The sequence below is a fragment of the Pan troglodytes genome, chromosome 9 (assembly GCF_028858775.2).
Source record: "Pan troglodytes isolate AG18354 chromosome 9, NHGRI_mPanTro3-v2.0_pri, whole genome shotgun sequence".
Lineage (NCBI taxonomy): Eukaryota > Metazoa > Chordata > Mammalia > Primates > Hominidae > Pan > Pan troglodytes.
In genome coordinates, this window is record NC_072407.2 from 125,093,543 (window position 1) to 125,107,261 (window position 13,719).

The 13,719-nt window shown below is 44.4% G+C and overlaps 1 protein-coding gene across 1 annotated transcript in view; it reads right to left on the minus strand.

Moving 5' to 3' along the window:
* Positions 1-13,719, minus strand: part of CLMP (CXADR like membrane protein) — a 121,003-nt gene that overhangs the window by 88,936 nt on the left and 18,348 nt on the right. The gene's annotated exons all lie outside the window — the stretch shown is intronic.

Below are 13,719 nucleotides of genomic sequence, written 5' to 3' on the forward strand. Positions count from 1 at the left end.
GAATCCTGAGAGTTCCCATTGAAAATGCCACGGCTAGATCTTAGAGGGTCTTCACTTCAGTTGGAGAAATTTGTGTCCTGTTTGCTAATCAGTGAGGAGTGACTGAAGGTGTTTCAGCTAGGAATTAACATGGGGAAGTTATACTTTAGAAAGATTAATTTAGCAGACACATGTAGCATGGAGCAGAAAGACAGGCTACAGGTAGGGAGACCATTCAGGAGGCTGAAACCTGGTCTAGACTCCAGAGGAGAAGTAAGCACGGCCTGAGCTGGAGACAGCAGGAGCAAGAGAAAGGAAGAGAGTTGAAAGAGACACTATGGAGCTGTAATCTATGGCTTGCTACTCAAAGCGTGGCCTGGGGACCAGCAGCAGTACCTGGGAACTTGTTAGAAAAGTAGAACCTAGAGCCCCACCCAGATCCCTACTAAATCAGAATCTGCATTTTGCCAGGAGCCTTCAGTAAAAGGGGAGAACCACTGGCCACTAGGGCCTGGCAACTTACTAAGTGTAGGGAATAGGAGAGGGAGAAGGTCCTAAGGTAATGTCAGATCTTTCAAGGACTGGATCCTAGGGGTTACAGGTAGAGTCAGAATTAATTTGCGTGGAGGCTGAGAGGACCAGACTAATGACCAGCTTATGGGTTCTGAGGCCCACAGCTAGAGGGAGATGTTGGGAGCTAGAGTGTCTCTGCTTAAATTTCGAATCTTTACTGCAAATCATTGTACAGTGGAGCCGCTCAATCACGTCGTCTACAGGTTCCCTCTGTAAAATGCAACAATGACAATAGTGCCCACATTTTGTTTTATTAAAAAAATCCAAATTAGTTGGCCAACTATTTATTTTCCAGTAGTGATGATAGCGATATTAACAACAACATGACCTACCATTTATTTATCAGTGTTTGCTCTGTTCCAGGGGAAGTACTAAATAATTTGCTTCTACGAAAATCAATAGTAAATACCTACCAAAAATTGTCGTTATCTGTTATATTTACCCCCATTCGTATCATATAATTTATCTATTTCTTTGTCTGTTTGCCTTAATAGACTCCCCTTGGATTTCCTGGTACCTAAAATAGGGCCTCACAATTAGTAGGAACTCATTGATTTAGTTATTGTTATTTTTATTTTTATTTTATTTCCTGAGAGGAAGCCTTGCTCTGTCGCCAGGCTGGAGTGCAGTGGCCCACTCTCAGCTCACTGCAACTTCTGCCTCCCGGGTTCAAGCAATTCTCCCACCCTAGCCTCCCCAGTAGCTGGGATTACAGGCACGTGCCACCACGCCTAGCTAGTTTTTGTATTTTTAGTAGAGACAGGGTTTCGTCATGTTGGTCAGGCTGGTCTCGAATTCCTGACCTCAGTTGATTGACCCATCTCGGCCTCCCAAAGTGCTGGAGTTAAAGATGTGAGCCACCATGCCTGGCTTGATTTTTTTTTTTTAAATGAATGAAAAACTAATCAAGTGAGAGTAGCTATCTGTATAGCACTTTAAACACCGTGACAATTTAGCACACAGCATTGTACTTGTTTATGCATCTGTCTCATATGGGAAGAGATGAGCTTATCCATTTTCCTGTTCCCAGTCTGAACCTAGTGTCAGCCTCAATAAAGTAAGTGCTCAAAACATTTAGATGAATAAATGAGTTTGTAGTTTGCACTAACAGGTTTTTAAAACATGATAATACACTCCTAAAGTTAGGAAAAGTGACCTTAGAATCATTGGAATTGAAACTAACCAAAAAATGTTATAACATAATCAAGTATATTCTAATATGTCCAAGAAAGAAAGGATGTCGTAACAGAAGGGTCATGCTCTCTACAAAGTTCTAGAAAAAGGACTGTAAAAATGCAATTTTGACAGTATCATTCTACATTGTGCATGGGACAGGCTACGCGTCTGATAAAAATAGACACCTCTTCAGACCAGAGACAACTTTTCCAGTTTTTACCAGCCTGATGGAAGGATCCTCATATCCACCATAGCATCTTCTGATCTGTCAGCTGCCCTCTGATGACAAGGCATCCCGCAGGAGGGAGTGTTCCAAACAAGTAGCTAACCTTGGTATAAACAGGCTGCTAAAAACAGCCTGAAAGTAGGGAGAAGTTTGAATCCCAGCTCCACCATATGGTAAGTCTAAAACCTTGAGCAATTTACTTGACCTATTACAACTTTAGTTTCATTCATAATGATGAAACTAACAGTTATGACATTAAAACAACAAAATAGTGTATATGAAGTCCATGATCCAGTATCTGGTACCTACCGCATAATATTAATACTCTAGCCCTGTTCCTGACCATCCCTTCCCTCCATGCCCAGATGTCCCTCTCATAGTTAACAAGGACATTATTATTTTTCTGCATTCTGGCAGGTGCACAAAGGCCCATGGTGTCCATGGTGACCATCTTAAAGTACTGATTCCCTAGGCCTTAGCAGCTCGCCACTAAAAGCTTTCCTCTTTTTAGCATCATTATTTTCAGTTTCCTGACTTGCTAGAAATTCACCGAGCCAGCTTCAAAAGCAGTGTTCTTTGTACCCAGCCCAAAGACTGTAGGGACCTTTCCCAAACCCTCCCTTAATCTTTCATCAGCCTAGGGACTAAGAGAGCACAGGGTCTACCCAGGACAAGTGAGACCTAGTGCCCTCTCCCCAGGAAGATACCATGGGAAGCAAGGTGATGTAGAGAGGCCGGACTTCCCACAGTCAGGAACCAGATTGGACTGTCAACACTGTCAAGCCATCTTTCATTTTCCCAAGTTCTATTAAGGTTTTGCTACTTCCAGTATGCTTAAAAAGGTCTTAAATTTCAAGAGAAAATTTTAAAATTCAACGGGCATAAGATCTGAATTCTCTACTACAAAGCCATATGGACTCATTCTACATCAAAATGCCACCAAAAATTCATGATTTGCAGCCACAATCCTTCCATTCATTCCACCTTCCAACCTCCTTTCCGCATCGTGAGGCTTCTTACCTCGCAGGCCTGAAGGGGGAGCAGTCGAGCCCAAGTTCTGGGGCACTGGTAGTGTTGGATGTAGCGAGGTTTCTAGTAGTTACTGTGGGCATCCCTACATCCAGGTGCCTCTTCTCCAGCTTTATCTCTTTCGCCAAGCCCCAGGGCTACACCCTCTTCAGAGGGATTGACTATAAATGGTCATGGGGGAAGCAGTCAGAATGCCAAGAGCTGCAAGCCTGACAGAGCTTGTGTATCAGCCTGACGGCTTCAATAGCCCAGAGTCTGCTGCGTGGAATCCCAAACAGCCTTGTATCTTCCTCCCTAACCACAGACAGCCTGCCTGCCTCCTGGGCCTTGTTTAAACAAGATGAGAGCAGGCCGTGTTTGGACTAGAAGGCCCGTGACCCTTCCCCAGTGTGGGAGAACAGGTCAGCAAGACATGGTACAGCCTGAATGTGAGCCGCTCTCTTGCTTTTAGGTCTTCCTGACTTTCAGAAACTGGGGGCCATAAGAGTTCCACCATCTCAGAGGTCTGCTGCCAATAGGAGGAAATAGTTCAGGTTCTGTTGCATGGCAGGGTGACTATGGTTGACAATAGTGTATTGTATATTTCAAAATAGTTAGAAGAGAGGATTTTGAATGTTCTCACCACAAGGAAATGATACATGTTTGGGGTGATGAAAATGCTTATCACCCTGACTTGATCGTTACGTATCATATACATGCATCGAAACATCTCATTGCACTCCATAAATATGTACAATTATTATGTGTCAATTAGAAACAAAATAAAACTAAAAAAAAAATCTGCCACCGAAGGAGAGATATCCTTGGCTAATGTGGATCATTGTGTTCTGAGTGTGGTAATCAATCACTACGGTTAACATGCCAGGCATGGCACTAGGTACCTTGGGGTAATGGGCACATACAGTGTTTAGCGCAGTGCTTGGTACATAGTAGGTATTTGATGAGTGATAGCGATTACTATCAATAATCTTGTAGATCACTCTATGAAGAGGTATCATTATTATCGTCCTTTGTTTTGGGAAGCTGAGGAAACACACATACAGAGAAGTTCAACTTGTTCAAGGTTTTGAAACCTTGACACCATCCAGTTAGAAAGACAGATGTCTTTTATTTCTTTCTTTCTTTCTTTTGAGACGGAGTTTCACTCTGTCACCCAGGCTGGAATGCAGTGGCACGATCTCGGCTCACTGCAAGCTCCACCTCCTGGGTTCACACCATTCTCCTGCCTCAGCCTCCTGAGTAGCTGGGACTACAGGCCCCCACCACCACGCCTGGCTAATTTTTCGTATTTTTAGTAGAGACGGGGTTTCACTGTGTTAACCAGGATGGTCTCGATCTCCTGACCTCGTGATCCGCCTGCCTTGGCCTCCCAAAGTGCTGGGATTACAGGCATGAGCCACCACGCCCCGCCGAAAGACAGATGTCTTTTTAGTGAAGCTTGGCCAGTTTGGCTGCAGATATTGTGCTGCAGCCTCCGTTCCATGCTACCTCTTACCCTACTGGCAAAGCAATGACCCTGGATTATAGCCCCGGCTCTGAATACATCACCTCCTCACTCTGGGCATGTAGTAGGAGTTGAAGTTAATGACCTCAAAGGACACTTCCAATCTCACCTGCTGTGACTTCAAGTTGAAGATCTCAAGGAAAGGGGAAGCTCTTCCCTAGTTGGGAACATGCCTCCTTCCCTGTCCAGAAGGAAGCTTGTGTGGATGAGGGAGGATTGTTGAGTTCCTGAGAAGCAAATGGAGAGAGTGCAGTCTCTCTTATCAAGCCCAGGAAGGAAAGACAGACAGACAGACAGGCTACTTAGCATGAACGATATTTCCAGAAGCTGAAAGCTTGTTCTTAAACTGACGGAGGGATGCCAGCCTGCCATGGTCAACAAAGGAATTGGGACCGGAGAAATCCTGTCCTAAGAATCAGCTGAAACGCATGATTGGGGTTGAACATCTGCCACCATCATTTCCTCTTTCCGCTTTTATTCACTGCCTGTCCCCCCACCCCCACCCCAGGTCCACTAAGTGGTACATATGCTTTTTTCACAAAGCAGGCTGCAGAGGGAAGGCCATGTATCTGGCCAGGGCAGGGCTAGGGCTGCAGCATCACACCCTAGAGCTGGGGCCACGGCACTCCAGCTTTGGCCAGACAGCATCTAGGGCAGCTACCCCCACTGGCTCTTCCTATCTACATCTGGATTCCACTGTCTTCTTTTTGTGGCTTTTCTGTGAAAGCCCTCTCTTCCTTCCAGATTTGGAAATAACTGAGATAGTTGGGCAAGTTAGTTGGGAATGAGGCAGGGATATTCACGGGGAATGAGGAAGCCTTGGGGCTGCTTTTCGCCTTGCCACTCAATTGCCTTGCAGTGTCCCCTGGGAGCTGGGTAGGACAGGGTCAGCTAACCCTGACCAATAGTCAGAACCCTCCAAAAGCCACCTCCTCCAAGAAGTCCTCTGCAATCGGATCCAGCAGCAACTCTTTCTTGTCCTGCCTCATCTCTGTGGAATTTACAAGGTTCAAATGCTGCTGATTATGTGAGGTGGATGCTGCATCTTAAGTGTATACTTTTTGCTGTTCCTTCTCTATTTTGCATATTGCATTAGATTAGGAGTCCTTTAAGAATAAAATGTTCTGGGTCTCATTCCCCTCAACGCTCTTGCACCTGCCCTCCCTGGGTTATACAGCATCTACTCCCGGCTTCGCACAGAACGTGCCGCATCCAAGCATTCACTCAGGATTGGGGCATATGAGAGGGTAGTGGGGAAACCCTGCTCTTCAGGGACCCATGAATATGAAAGACCACCATAAGAGAGGGAGGGACAGAACAAAGCTCTGGTCCCTCAAAAGACCAAGTGTCTATTTTTGCACTCTGAAAATGAGGTGTCAGGTCCCTGCTGGGGAATCCCTGGAGGCAGCTGGGCTCCCCAAAGCAGCTGGGCTCCAAATGTCCAGGAGGAGGTGCAAAGAGGAAGAGATTTTGCTTTGGCTCTGAGGGCCTCTGGGATTCCCAGAGGAATCCACAAGCCTCATATATATTTATGTGAACTTAAGATGCTAATGAGCGTTGAGGAGCCAAGAGCCCTGCTGGGTTTGCAAGTAACTGGGCCTACTCTTCACACAGTCTTCTTTGTCTGCAAGGCTTCAGGTTCAAATTGCAGATCTGGGTTTTTTAGCGCAGCTGACATGGAAACCTGCCCAGGCCTATGGCAGAATCACCGTGGGCTCCAGGAGAAAGCTTCCACCCTGTTTCCTTGGACAAGACACTGAGCCTAGGTCTGACTGAGGTCATCTTGTCCATCTTCCAGTCTCCAAGAAGGACAGTGTCCAACCCCTCTTAGATAGGGAGGTTTTTACTCCACTCCTAAGACTTCCCTCTTACCCCATTTTTCATCCATTGCAATCATAGTGTCAATAAAGAGAGTCAAACTTTGTAAAACATTTGAAGAAACATATTCTGAACCAAATAAGAGTGACCATGGCCCATAACACAGCTCTCAGGAGACCCTGACAACATATGCTCAAGGTGGTAGGGGCACAGCTTGGTTTTATCATTTTAGGATACATTTAAGATGTACATTGGTTTGGTCCAGAAAGGTGGGACAACTCGAAGCAGAGGAAGCCGGTGGTGGGGGGTTTGTGGGCAGTGCCTCCAAGTTATAGGTAGATTTAAAATTTTTCTGATTGGCAGTTGGTTGAAAGAGTTTATCTAAAGACCTGCAATCAATAGAAGTGTCTGAGTTAAGGGGTTGTAGAGACCAAGGTTCTTATTATGCAGATAAAGTCTCCAGGTACGTCTTCAGAGACAATTGATTGTAAATTTCTTATCAGACTTAAAAAGGTGCCAGACTTTTAGTGGATTCTCTCTTTGATCAGGAAAAGGGTCTGGAAGAGGAAAAGGAAATTCTCTATAGAACGTAGACTTTTAACCCCAAGAGATGACTTTGTAGGTGAATTTCAAGATCTGGCAAGGAAATATATTTGGGATTAAAATATTTTCATTTCCTTCCTTATTTGTTATGTGATGTGCCCGAGTCAGGTTGGAAAGCAGGCCACATTATACAGGGTTAAATCAAATCCCTCTGATGAGACTTCACGGTTTGTAGGGCAAACTCCCCAGGCCCCTTAGGTAGTAATTTGGGGAAGAGAAGAAAACAGGTCAGAGTTTAGTCCTCAGTAACGATCTGTGGAAGTTCCTCCTTTTGGCTAACTTAAGTGTTGTGTTGCACATGAAGCCTGCTTTTTTTTTTTTTTTTTTGAAATGGAACCTCACTCTGTTGCCCAAGCTGGAGTGAGGTGGCACGATCTTGGCTCACTGCAACCTCCACCTCCCAGGATCAAGTGATTCTCCTGCCTCTGCCTCCGGAGTAGCTGGTACTATACGCGCAGGCCACCACATCTGGCTAATTTTTGGTATTTTTAGTACAGATGGGGTTTCACCATGTTGGCCAAGCTGGTCCCGAACTCCTGAGCTCAAGTGATCCACCCCGCTTGGCCTCCCAATGTGCTGGGATTACAGGCGTGAGCCACCACGCCCAGCCGAAGCCTGCTTTTTCTTGCCGCTGTGAGGCATGAAGATCAGCTCGTTGTCATCCTATAAAGACTCTTTGCTGGCATTAATACTCCCTGCTGCTTCCTTGGTCACAGCTTAATAACCAGTTTCTTTATCTGTTCATCACGGGGCGAGGACTCTGTGCCAGGCACTGGGCAAACCAAGACGAATGAGTCTCAAGACTTCATCCTTACGATCATATGGTCTTATGTGGGGAGACGTTCGAATACATTTATCACAACATATTATGATATTTGTTAAAACCAGGGTATGAGCAAGGTCTCTGGTGACCACAGCAAAAAGCAACCAGCTCTGCTTAGGGTTGACAGGCAAGGTTTCCCAGAGGGGCTAACCTCTGAGCTTGGCCTTAAACGCCAAGTAAGCATTTCCCAGGTAGAAAAATGGGGAAAGAGTGTCATTCTAAGTAGAGGGAAGAACAAGCATGAAGACCAGAAGATCTGAAAGGGTCTGGCCTGTGTGGGGAACAGCAAGTCATACCAGGGAGTCTAAAGGGTTCTCCTAGTTTAAAGACACCAAGTAGACAAAGTCTACATTAAGCTAAGGGCTAGCTGGTCCCTTAGAGTCCACAGAAGGTAACCTTGGAGACAGCAGGCTGGAAAGGGGGTGGGACTGGAGAAGGGAGGGTATTTGGGAGACTATTCCCTAAGTTTTTTTTTTCTTTTCTTTTCTTTTCTTTTTTTTTGAGACGGAGTCTAGCTCTGTCACCCAGGCTGGAGTGCAGTGGTGTGATCTTAGCTCACTGCGACTTCCACCTCTTGGGTTCAAGCAATTCCCTTGCCTCAGCCTTCTGAGTAGCTGGGATTAACAGGTGCGTGCCAACACACCCGGCCAATTTTTGTTTTTTAGTAGAGACAGGGTTTCACCATGTTGGCCAGGCTGGTCTTGAACTCCTGGCCTCAAGCGATCCGCCCTCCTCGGTCTCCCAAAGTGCTGGGATTGCAGGCATGAGCCAACGCGCTCGGCCTGTTGGAAGACTGTCGTACTAATTCAAGCAAGAGAGAAAGCCATTTAAGGACGAGTGGCACTTAGACATTTAGATGTTTAAAGTAATACTTTAAAAATAGAAGTTATACATACTTGTTATACAAAACTTGGATAATAAGGACAAAAATAATGAAGAAAATAACAATCATCTGTGTTGGCTCTTAACATTTCAGTGCAGATTTCCTTCCAGGCTGTTTTCTAAGCATTTATACATATTCACTGTAGAGATTTTACTATACTGTATATACTATTCTGTATTTTTTTTTTTACTCAACATTATATTATGAGCATTTATCCAAGTCATAAAATTTCTTTGTCATCTGTTTTACGAGCAGTGTTATATTTGATTATATAGATTCATGAATCCTAATTTACTTAGCCACTTTCTTTCTATTTTATTTTTCTTGAGATGGAGTCTCGCTCTGTTGCCCAGGTGCCTCCTGGGTTCAAGTGATTCTCCTGCCTCAGCCTCCCGAGTAGCTGAGACTACAGGCACCCACCACCACGCCTGGCTAATTTTTTGTGTTTTTAGTAGAGACGGTGTTTCACTATGTTAGCCAGGATGGTCTCGATCTCCTGACCTTGTGATCCACCTGCCTCGATCTCCCTAAGTGCTGCGATTACAGGCTTGAGCCACCGCACCCAGCCTACTTAGCCACTTTCTTATTTTGAGATGTTTAGTTTGTGCCAGTGTTTATGTTGCAATAAACTTTTATTGTTTATTTATTTGTTTTTTTTTAGACAGGGCCTCTCTCAGTCATCCAGGCTGTAGTGCAATGGCACCACCTTGGCTCACTGCAGCCTCAACCTCTTGAGCTCAGGTGATCCTCCCTTCTCGGCCTCCCATGTAGCTGGGACTATAGGCGTGAGCCACTATACTTGGCTAATTTTTTGTTAATTATTTTGTAGAGACAGGGTTTAGCCATGTTGCCCAGGCTGGTCTCAAACTCTTGGGCTCAAGTGATCCACCTGCCTTGGCCTCCCAAAGTGCTAGGATTACAGGTGTGAGCCACCACATCCAGCCAATAAACATTTTTTTACATTGTATTTTATTATGTCCTTAGCATAGATTTCTAACAATGGAATTATTGGGCCAAGGCTATGAATGGTTTTAAAATTCCTGAAGCTGACTTTTAAATGTTTTTTAAAGAGGTTTGTGCTGTTTGCACCCCACTAATAATGTATGAGCACTTCCAGAGGGATGTTTCTATAAGGGCCATAGTATTTTCCTTGTCACCATTTTGCATGACACGTTTTCAGGATGCACGAGATGTCACACCTTGCACCCTTAGATACAAACCCAGAGCTTCACTCTCAAGGTTAACATCCTCTTTTCCTAGACTTCTCTAGAACAATTATTAGTAAAAGCAGATATGGTTTGCTTTAATCTCTTACAAAGAGCTCGGTTCTGGGACAGGATGGTAGGTAAGATCCCCTGCTGGGAACAAGCCAGTGCCAGCTGCAGTGCTGATATGACAGCATGTGCAATTTCCCATGATACGAGACTGTTTTATGGCTGGAGCCAGCACATAGCCTGGGTTTTCCTGGAGAGTCCCTGTTCTATCCTGTTATTCCAAAAGTATTCTCAAGCCAGTCAGACCACAAAGTGACTTCTATTTGTAACACACAGTCTTACATGAATGCATTCATGGACACATGTAGATGTGGGCCCGACATTCCTTTTTATACGTGCCAGATGGAAGTCTGCATGTAGTAACCACAAGGGAATGACTGCATAGTGCCTGGCTCATTACAAAATATTTTAATGCATATGATCTCATCTTGAGGTTTGGGGTGATTAAGGAAAAGAGCACAGGCTTGGCAATAAGGTATATACTAGTTTGTGACTTTGGCCACATTTCTTAACCTCTAAGAGCCTCATCCTCCTCTGTAAAATGGGAGTTAGTGTCCTTGTTTTGCAGATGAGGAAACTGAAGCTCAGGAATAAGTGACTTGCCTAAGATCACAGAGCTGATAAATAACAGCTCTGTCCAGGATGCCGCACTCCTTCACCACATCAAAAAAAAAATTCCAGGCCTGGGCTGAGTGCTGTGGATCAGACCTGTAATCTCAACAGTTTGGGAGGTCAAAGTGGGTGGATCGCTTGAGCTCAGGAGTTCGAGACCAGCCTGGGCAATATGGTGAAATCTCATCTCTACAAGAAATCCAAAAAATTAGCTGGGCATGGTGGTGCATGCCTGTAGTCCCAGCTACTTGGGAGGCTGAGGTGGGAGGACCACCTGAGTCTGGGAAGTTGAGGCAGCAGTGAGCTGTGATCTCGCTACTGCATTCCAGCCTGGGCAACAGGTGGGACCCTGTTTCAAAAAAAAATTTTTTTAATAAAACAAAAAATAAAAATTCCAGGCCTAGAAATTTAAACTTCTTAAGTTTAACCTTAACCTTTCCACCTTACATAGAGGCCAAGACATTGTCCTTCAGAGCAAGCTCTTCCTACACGTAATTACATGCTCCTTCTACTGCACTGTGCTACCTCATATCTCCCTCCACATCCAGTTCTTTGGGAACAGGAAATAGCTTAAAAGTGTTCTGTTTCATACTATGTATAATAGGAAATTCTGATTGTTTCCTTCCTTCTTATTCAGGGAAACAAGATGGTTAATGGGAAGGGATGACATAGGCAAAGATCATCTGGACTAGGCGACATCCTATCCTGAATCCAGCTTCTCTTCCATCTGGACACTAAAGCTCTATCTCCCAAAATATAATATTTCACATCTAGGCCTGACATTGGGTCTCCTTGAGTTGTTTTGTTAAGCACTGAAAAAATAAATAAAAGAGCCTCCCACTTGCCCACTTGCTGCCTCCTTCCTCCTTTGGAAGATGTGTCTGGTCTCTGGGGAGACTTTTGCAATGGCTGACCTTGCTGGTCTATCCATCTTCTAAAGGCCCTTCTGTCTAGAGGTGGCAACCTAATGTCCTTTATATTCTCTCTTTTTTAAGGCCCCATGAATTTTCTTTAATCTAGAAATTAGGAAGCACTTAGGATTTTTTAAATGGTTATCTAAGGGTTATTTAATTCATCACCCTGTTACTCAACCCAGCATTCCTTCCCTGGATTAAAGCCATCTGGTGTGTGCTCATTGTGAAACATACTAGTGGAATGTTAATGCCTGTATTTTGGAAGCAGAGGCAAGGAAAGAGGGGAAAGGGGCTCTCTATTGCAAAAGTGGTAGCTTTTCCTTGGTGTTTTAGAGACAAGATCTCGTTCTGTCACGCCAGCTGGAGTATGGTGATGCAATCATGGTTTGGTGCAGCCTCAAACTCCTGAGATCAAGTGATCCTCCTGCTTCTGTCTCTCTAGTAGCCGGGACTGTGGGCCTGCACCACCATGCCTGACTTATTTAAAAAATTCTTTTTTAAGAGACGGGGTGTATTAGTCCATTTTCACACTGCTATAAAGAACTTCCCTGAGACTGGGTAATTTATAAAGAAAGGTTTAATTGACAGTTCTGCATAGCTGGGGAGGCCTCAGGAAACTAATAATCACGGTGGAAGGGGAAGCAGACACCTTCACAAGGCAGCAAGAGAGAGAAGAGCAAAGGAGGAACTTCTAAACACTTATAAAACCAACAGATCTCACGAGAACTCACTCACTATCGTGAGAACAGCATGGGGGAAACCACCCCACGATCCAGTCACCTTCCTCCCTCAACATGTGGGGATTACGGGTCCCTCCCTTGACAGGTGGGGATTACAAATTGAGATGAGATTGGAGTGAGAACACAGAGCCAAAGAATATCACAAGGTCTCACTGTATCACCCAGGCTGATGGGCTCAAGAGATCCTCCCTCCTCAGCCTCCTGAGTAGTTGGGACTACAGGTGTGAGTCACCACGCCCAGCTTGCTTTTCCTTTATCTTTTATGCAAAAATACAGTTTGAAGTATTTTAGCTTTGGCCCAATTATTATTTATTTGAGGCATTGCATTGGTTGACAAAGGCTGCAAGCTTATGAGTCTCCATGTCAACTCAGTGGGTTCCATATATTGAAGAAACTTGAGAGGAAGATGTTTGTCATCTAGATCCTGCATAGAAAGAGCTCACTCTGAAAGATCACATCCTGGCCTTTGCATCAGTTGGAAACTTGAAGATTCATAGAAGTTTTGACTCCTGCAGCTGTGAGTTGCCTCAAGAAATCTTATTTTAGTTAGTTACCAAATGCTAGCGATTCCCTAGCGCTAGAGTGTAAACTTAGGCCACTGGTCCTTGACATTTTCATTGCCTCACAGGGGAGTAAGAAAAAATATAGATGATGTAATCTGCATGTATATAAAATAAGGTGTTATTAAAATACTTAGAATAGTGTCCAGTGTACATTTAGCACTCACTAAGTGTTAGCTATTGGAAACAGAGAGCTGTCCATGAATGGTTGCCAACTGCCTTTTTATCTTCGTTTTTGAAATTCTGCTTCTTTTTAGGAATAATTTTAACAGCAGGATGGTAGTTTGTATTTTGGTTTAAAACTATAGTCAATAATATTCTAAAAGTGAGCCCCTGATTTTGTGCCCATGTTTATTTTTGAAATTACACTAGTTCCTGAAAAAAAAAAAAATTGAGAAACACTCATTTAGGCATGTCTGTATTTGAAATCACACTTTGATGTATAAAGATTCCTCTTTGAGTGACCCAAGGAAGCTTAACCATTTGGGCGTTTTGTTCAAGGAATGAGTATCTCTGGAAGGGAAATGGTAGGCTGGTGGCCCGCAGGCACCACTACTCCACAGGTTTCCTTTGAAGATTGAGACTGAGCCAGTGGGACCCTAGTTGCTGAGATTCCACCACCATGCTGGTAACTATTCCCTCTCACTTTGAATGCCTGTTCTCTCCTGGCTCCTTAGCACCAGCTGGGGCTGTTGGAGGTGGGAGCTATATCTGACCCCAGAAGCAGCCTTACCAGTGACAATCTGTCAGGCCAAGCCTTACCTTTGCTGAGAGTTAACAGTGCATGTGAAGGAGACAGTGTATGCATCTCCCTGGTTCTATTTATGTTACACACAGAGAATCACCATTTTGGGTGTCATATACTAATACTTTATATGTGGCATGTGGTGTGACAGACATAAGGGTAGTGCTATGCTCAGCTCTAAGTCCTGCCTTGAGGTTTAGGACAAAGTGGGTCATTCACTTGTCCATTCAACAAGTACCCACTGAGTACCACATGTTAGC